The following is an 8110-nucleotide window of genomic DNA, read 5'->3' on the forward strand; positions in this document are numbered from 1 at the left end:
TACCCACCCCTCTGTTCAACTTGGCTGCAAAGTCACAGCTCAACTTCAGGTTCGGTAATTGATGGGACAGCTCACAAAACTCAGGGAAACGTTTACTTACATCCACCGGTTTATTATAAAGCTTATAGGAGAGGTACACAGGATGAGGTCTGGAAGGGTCCCAACCTCAGGAGCTCCCAACCTCAGGAGCTCCCAACTTCAGGAGCTTCCATCCCCATGGAGTTGGGGTGTGCCACCCTCACAGCACATAGATGTGTTCATCAGCCTGGAACTCTCCAAATCCTATAGTTTAGGGACTTTTATAGAGGCTCCATCAAATAGGCATGATTAATTACTAACTCGGTCTCTAGCTTCTCCATCCTGCAGTGATGAAAGTTCCAACCTTCTAATCATGGCTTGATCTCTCTGGTGGCCAGTGTCTACCCTGAAGCCCCATGCAAGAGCCCACCAAGAGTAACCTCATTACAGCAAAAGGTGCTTCTTTCACCCAAGAAACTCCAAGTGATTTATGAGCTCTGTGTCTGATGCTCCCATCACTTCTATCCCTTAGGAAATTACAAGAGTTTTAGGAGCTCTGTGTTGAGAGTAAGGGGCAATGACCAAATATATATTGCCTATTATGTCACACAGAGAGACACACAGAGGAGAGACATACAGAAGAGGTGAAGATGGAGCAGAGAGAAATATAGTCACAAGATGAAGAACCTTGGAACCATCAGAAGTTGAGTGAAGGGCAGGGACTCTGCCCTCGATGTGCTGGTGGCAATGCAGTCCCGCTGGTAACTTGATGTCGGACCAAGTCTTCAGAAATATGAGAAATTAATGCCTGGTGTTTTAAACCACTGTGATGAAACTTTTATGTGTCAATTTGTCTTGGCTAAGGGATGCCCGGAAAACTGGTAAAAGTATGTCTGCGTATATCTGTGAAGGTGTTTCTGGAAGAGATTTGCATTTGAATCAGTAGATTGAGTAAAGAACTCAGCCGTGATCAGTGCTGGCAGGCAGGCCTTGTCCAATCCCTTGAAGACTTGAAGAGAACAAAAAGATGGAGGAAGGGCCAATTTGCTTTCTCTCTTTTCTCGAGCAAAATTTCCATCTTATGCCCTCTGAATTCAGAGCTTCTGGTTCTCAAGCCTTCAGACTCCAGGACTCAACACGGTGCTGTTCCCCCACCTGTTGCTCCCCCACCTGAGCCTCAGACTGGGATTTACACTACTGGCAGATGTGGTTCTCCAGCTTGGAGATGGTATATTATGGGATTTCTCAGGCTCCATAATCACATGGGCCACGTCCCATAATCTACCTTCTCTTATATATCTAAGTCTAGATAGACAGACAGACAGACAGATAGATAAATCAATAAAGATGTATATAGAGGCAGATCCTATTGGTTCTGTTTCTCTGGAGAACCCTGACTAGTATAGACAGCTGGTTTATGACAATCTGTTACAGCAATCCTAATACACTAAAACAATAATGCCTGTATCTTATTCTTCAAAAATGATTCTCTTAAACCTAATCAACATTCTATTAGAATTAAAGAAAATTAGGGTATCTCATCACAAAATGATGGACTAAGAGGAGTCCATCAAGATTTCATTTGCATGGAGTAAAAATATAAGCCTTCGAGGTTTCATAGTCCTCATCATAGTGCCATAAGAACTTACCCTTATTATTTGCAGTCTGTGTCTCAATATGGGGAACAGAGTGAATGCCTGACATCCTCAGATAAAACATTTGATTAAACCCTTGCGATCCATACGGTGCGTGAAGTCTTGTGCTATCACTAGTAATATAATGGAAACCGTTAAAGTGGCTCTGTGAACTTCAGCAACTCAGGATGAAATTTGATGTTAGTTTTGAAACAGGACCACCTCTGTAATTCAAAGGACCAGTGAAAAGTAAAAACACGGGGCTTTTTATTCAGAAATTAAGAATATAAAAATAAGAATTAAACCAAGAATGGGGCCCTGCACAGCTGCACAAGTCAAACACCCACGAAACCAGCCTTGCGTGGAAATAGCTTCTAGTTAAGAGTTCAGCCCAAGAAGAGAGTATATCTTAATGAAAATCTTAGGAGGTTACTTTTCCTAAAAAAAGAAAAAAAAAAAAAAGAAGGGCGATGAGCTTCCCCCCTACTTTACAGAAGAGGAAACAAATAAAGCTGGAAGTCGGCGTGCTGATGAGCAGCAGAAGAAGGTAAGTCCTCCTCAGCAACATAATAAAGACTCTCCCTTGAACAAGTATATTCACTGGCAAGGCAAAAAAAATTGTGTATATATACATATATATATAAATATACATGTGTATGAATATAGGCACACAGATATATACATACAAATATATATTAGAATATGGCAATAATGACATATCATATTAATACAATATATTGATTTGTATATGCTGATATAACTAATACACTTGTACATATACTAATATATACTTTTAAAATATATAATACATATATTATACATATTATATTAATGAGAGACCTGATGGGAAGCATTAAAGGAAGCATTTGACCAATGAGTTCCTTTCTTTAAAGTTTTTAATTCCAGTTAGTTGACATACACTGTTATTATTAGTTCCAGGTGTACAATAGAGTGATTCAGCACGTCCACACAACACCCACTGCTCATCCCAAGTGCTCTCCTTCATCCCCAACACCTGTTTCACCCAACCCCCCCACCCCCTTCTTCTCTGGTACCATCAGCTTGTTCTCTATACCTGAAAGTCTCTTTTTTTGATCTCTCTCTCTTTTCACCTTTGCTTCTTTGTTTTGTTTCTTAAATTCTGCATATGAGCCAAATCATATAGCATTTGTCTTTCCCTGACTGAATTATTTAGCTTAGTATTATACTCTCTAGCTCCATCCGTGTCATTACAAATGACAAGCTCTCATTCTTTTTACGGCTGAATAATATTCCCTGTCTATATACACCACTTCTTCTGTATCCATTCATTTATCAGTGGACCCTTGGGCCGCTTCCATAGTTTGCCTATTGTAAATAATGCTGCTATAAACATAGGGGTGCATGCATCCCTTTGAATTAGTGTTCTTGTATTCTTTGGGTAAATACCCAGTAGTGTGATTGCTGGATTGTAGGGTAGCTCTATTTTTGACTTTTTGAGGAAACCCCTTACTGTTTTCCATAGTGGCTGCACCAGTTTGTACTCGCATTAACGGTGTACAAGTGTTCCTTTTTCTCCACATCCTCGCCAACACCTGTTGGTTCTTGTATTGATTTAAGCCATTCTGGAAGGTGTGGGGGGAAAGCTCACTGTAGTTTTGATTTGCATTTCCCTGCTGATAAGTGATGATGAACATCTTTCCATGTGTCTGTTGGCCATCTGTATATCTTCTTTCCAAACCAATAAATTCTAACATAGCTCAAAAAGAGAAAAACAGTAAGAGAGATCTGTAATCAAGTTCAAAAAACCTTGTAGAACATGAGAAGCAGAATCAAACATAAATCAGAATAGAAATTTTCTGTGCCATATCCAACTGAGAGTTTTTACTAATTCTTTAATTAGGAGGCAATTGGAGTATATTATTACATGCAATAATATTTTAATGTTTGTATAAAATTAAGCTCACACTAACCTTCTAGTAAAATGAACATATTACATGGTGTAATTTAGTCATGCTTAACCAAGCTTTGGGTCATCTTCAAAACACCACAAGTTAAAAGAAAAAAAATGTATTAGCACAGTGACAGAGAACATTCTAATTGCTGTTATATTCTGCTCTAATACTTGCATTTCAAAATAAACAAATCCAGGGTCCTTTATAGAATATTATTATGACCAAAAGTTTTTTTCCATCTTAGCACTTATATGGTCATGGACCTCACCTCAGGGAGCTTATGCCCCAGGAACCAAACCAAATACAGATGCCTCTAGCAAAAAAAAGGAAAGCAATAAATTCCAATGGAGTCCAAATTTCAGAATAAATAATTTAAGACAGTTCTTGATACCCCAAATTGTCCATTTCCTCATACCCAAGTATTATTGGTTGCCTATGTTCTTTTGTCTGCCACTATATCAATAATTGTCACGATGCAAAATCTCCTGGCTCACCGCAACCCAATTACATTTTCAGTAATTGAAATCCTTTCACCACTAAATCTCTCAAAGGAAATCACCATCATTCTAAGAGCTAATACTGATCAAACACTCTCCTAATTCCTTGCATGAATGATCTCACTTAATACACGTAGTATCTCATTTAATACATATGTGAGGCAGGTATCTTAATGTTCACGTTTTGTAATTGAATCCTCCGAGGTGCACGAGTTTAAGAAATTTGCCCAGAGTCACAAGGTGACAGTAAAGGAGTCAGGGTTCACACCCCAGCAGTCTCTGCTTGTAGCTTGCACTTTTATTCACTCCCCTGTGTTGCCTCCAGACTCCGGTCAGCAAACTCGCTGATAGGCGAACCCCTGCAGCACAGAGATCCATCAGAGGAGCAGGCCCCTTCAGAGCTGGGCCCAACAGACAGCAAATCCTACGTGAGTGCGGAGCTTGCAATCTTGACACGGCTTTTTTCAGCTCTTCCTTCTCCTCTCTTTTATGTATCTCATGTAATTCCTTTCTCATGCGTATCTGGCCTCAAGATCTGGTTGTTCCACTGCATCATAGGGTTGGCTTTTTTTTTTTTCTTTCTTTGTAGAAATTTGATTACTAACTACACATTTTCCCGAGGTTACAATTTAGAACTTGTCACAGAGGCCTGCATCTTTTTTTTCCTGGTAGAACACTTTGTCCTATCTGCCTTTGGGGCTGTGAACCCCCAATCCCCTCCCCTCACTACCCCTCCCAGCCTCCGGATTGGAGGGGTTAATGAGCCCGTGCGCCGGTAGGCAAGTAAAGGAATGACTAATTTAGTCCAGATTGAAAATACATCCCCCTATTTTGTAGAAAGATGTAAATAGTATAGAACATTTTTAAGTACTCCTGGTCTGAAGAATTCTGGAATTATTCGTCTAACCTGTTGTTCTCGACATCATCTAGGTTACATTTAACATGCTTATTTGTTCTTAAAATGAAGGTACGTAGAAATAGTTGCCTAATAGTAAATGATCAAATTAGCTGAAATACGTGCACCCACAAGGACAACATGGATCCTACCTCAGTACATGCACTTAACCCAAGTAAGAGTTAAGATAATCGAAGGAGACCGTGTGAAGTTCTGATATATTGAGGAATTTGTTCCAAGAACGGAACATGGCTTTGGCTCTCACTTAGAAACTATGTGGATTTACAAACAAGAAAACTGCAGAACTAGAACTATCTAAAGACTATAAAAAATAAAGAAGTATGAAAGATGCTTAGCAAATCTATGAGCCAACTCTCCTTTGTCTTTTAATTACATTGTTATGCTTAAGATAGACGTCTCGAACATCTTAGATATTCTTTCTCAAATATCTTTACATGAATACATGCTTTTCATTCAGCTTTCTCATATCCTTCATTTTTATGTTTTCTGATTTTTTTTTGTTTTTTACCATCACCTTAGGTTATTTCTTTAAATATTTCAATTCATCATGTTTTAAACTCATCTAGTTAAAGATATCCTATCTCCTGGCAGCACATCCCAAAGTAAACCAATACAGACACACATACGCACATATACCAAAATACTAAAGAATGAAAACAAATTCACAAGGCCAATCAATAGCAACACAGACACACTTAAGTACAAATATTTTTACATTCTAGTTCAATCAATGTTCTGCTCACTGAACCATGCTACTTCAGTAGGACATCCAGTACATTGTTACTGATCAGCAATTGCCAAATGTTTAACTACCAGTAAAAACAGCTTTGTGCTCAACCTATGAACGATACCCAGATCAAAGCAAAACTATTCCCAAACACAACAGTATTGTCCCGTCTATTGTTTCCAAATCCTAGGCTGTAGCCAGCCAACAAAATCAGCCTTTCTTGGTGGGCTTAATTACTTTTTTTATCACAGCCATGGCTCCCCCAGTAAGAATAGCAATCCTGACTAAAGCAAATCAGTGTTAACTATTCTAGAAAGAAAGGCTTCAGTGTAGGCAACTACTGGTGCCAGCATCACTTGCCAGGTGAAAACACAGTGTGGTGTCATGGGATTTCCCAACAAAGACACGTTGAGTTCTCTCTTAAAACACAGGGTCAGATGCGACTCGTTAGGTATTTATTAAATTTTACCACTGTTCGTCATTTCCTCTGCATTCAGCAAGCCATCGCTGTCTGGAATTAGCATTATCCACTTGACCCCTAGACCATCAGTCCATAACAGGGTGTATTCACTGAAATGCATGCAATTAAAAGCTTGTTCAAATGCTATACTTTTATTTTGGATGTTTGCGTATGTCCTTGATTCTAGTAACTGTTCTATCTTCCTGACAGCAAGCAAAGAAAGGGCATTTTGAGCAGAAAATAATTCGATATTCATAAAGCTGTGAAGCCATAAGGCCTCAATTCTAAATTTCATAGAACAGAAAACTGAGGTCCAGAGAAGTTCAGAGACTGTCTTAGTTCATTCAAGCCAGACTAATATCTGAAACTGAGGCCTCCAGACTTCATGTAAGCTCATCATTTTCCATCATGTGCTGCTCCTTATTGCCCTACCAGCATCCTATGACTGCTACCTACAAAAAAGACATCAAATGACTTCACATGGGAGTATTGGCTTTTATTCTAATTATTAGCTATTTATGTTATTTATATTGATTGGAAGTATTCTAATAGCTCTTAGAAGTCTATTTTTAAGCACAAAACAAGTGAACAAGTGGAACATTCTTATTAGAGGCTAAATGGAATTATTAGTTACATTCATAAGCAGCATTCCTCACATAGATAATAGCAACCAGAACCCATAGTAATGGATCAGGTTTTACAAAATTAATTTAAAATATTCAAGAAGTCTTTCTTTCACTTTTAATCATTAAGGTACCAGAATAGTAAGTATATGAAACGTCTTTCCATTCCATTATTATTTAGAAAGAAAGTAAATAAATATTGACCTGCTTATGGGATTTAGTCAGTATCACACGAAGTACAGCATGGCACAGTGGTTCTCAACCATAGATGAGTGTTTGAAACATCTGAGAAACTCTTTAAAATCTCATTAGCCAGGCCACAGTGAAGACTGGTTATAAAAAAAAATCTCTGGAGTTGGAACCAGGGCATTGGTATTTTTAAAGCTCTCCAGGAAATTCCAATCTACAGCTAAATTTGAAAATCATTGAAATAGAACACAAGCTTTATATGCAACATATATGGCATTGGGTCCTGTATTGGTCCTTTACTTTATAAACTTGGGCAAATTTCTTTATCACTCTGTGCTTTGGTTTCTAATTCTGTAACATAACAATGATGAGAATGAGAATACCTACCTTGTAATGTGGTTCGGTTGATCAATGTTAATATATATCATTCTACACAGCACATGACAAAGGACAGGTAGTCAACGAATATTAGGTATTAGTTTATGAGGAGGCTCTGTTTCTATCAACAGTGGCATAGCTTGTGTCAGACTAAACTTCCTGTAAATACCAATCAAAAACTCTAGACAAATATTAAAAAAGCAACTGTTGAAGACATCAGTGTACAATCCAAAGCAGGCAGAAACTGGAGAAAATCCAGTCCTTACAGAAAGCACACGAGGCAAGCTCCATAATTAGTTGGCTTTCCCCCTGAGGACACTCTCGGGCTTACTGCAATGCAGGCAGAGAATAGAAATCAACCAGGAAACAGTATCCTATTGTGAAGAGGACACAAAGGATGGAATATGGGACTGCTAGCCGAGCAGTAAATTGAATGAAAAATTCCAAAGAGTAGGGAAACACAGAAGGGATGCCCCTAAATCTGCATGCAGATACCCTGGACTTTGCCTTACATCTGAACTGTCCATGCTCATGGGGAGAATATCAGGAACTCAGCAGAATGCAGCTGCTAGAGAATAAAGAACTGAGAAAGCATTTCAGCAGCTACCTAAAAGTGGAGAGACTTTGTAGTTCAAGACTGGCCAGGTGAATTGGGTTTAACAGATACCTTCACTTTTCATTGAATCTCTAAAGATCCACACATTAGGGGTAAGAACCATGACTAAGTCTGTGTC

Source organism: Canis lupus, chromosome 4 (assembly GCF_048164855.1).
Source record: "Canis lupus baileyi chromosome 4, mCanLup2.hap1, whole genome shotgun sequence".
Taxonomy (NCBI): domain Eukaryota; kingdom Metazoa; phylum Chordata; class Mammalia; order Carnivora; family Canidae; genus Canis; species Canis lupus.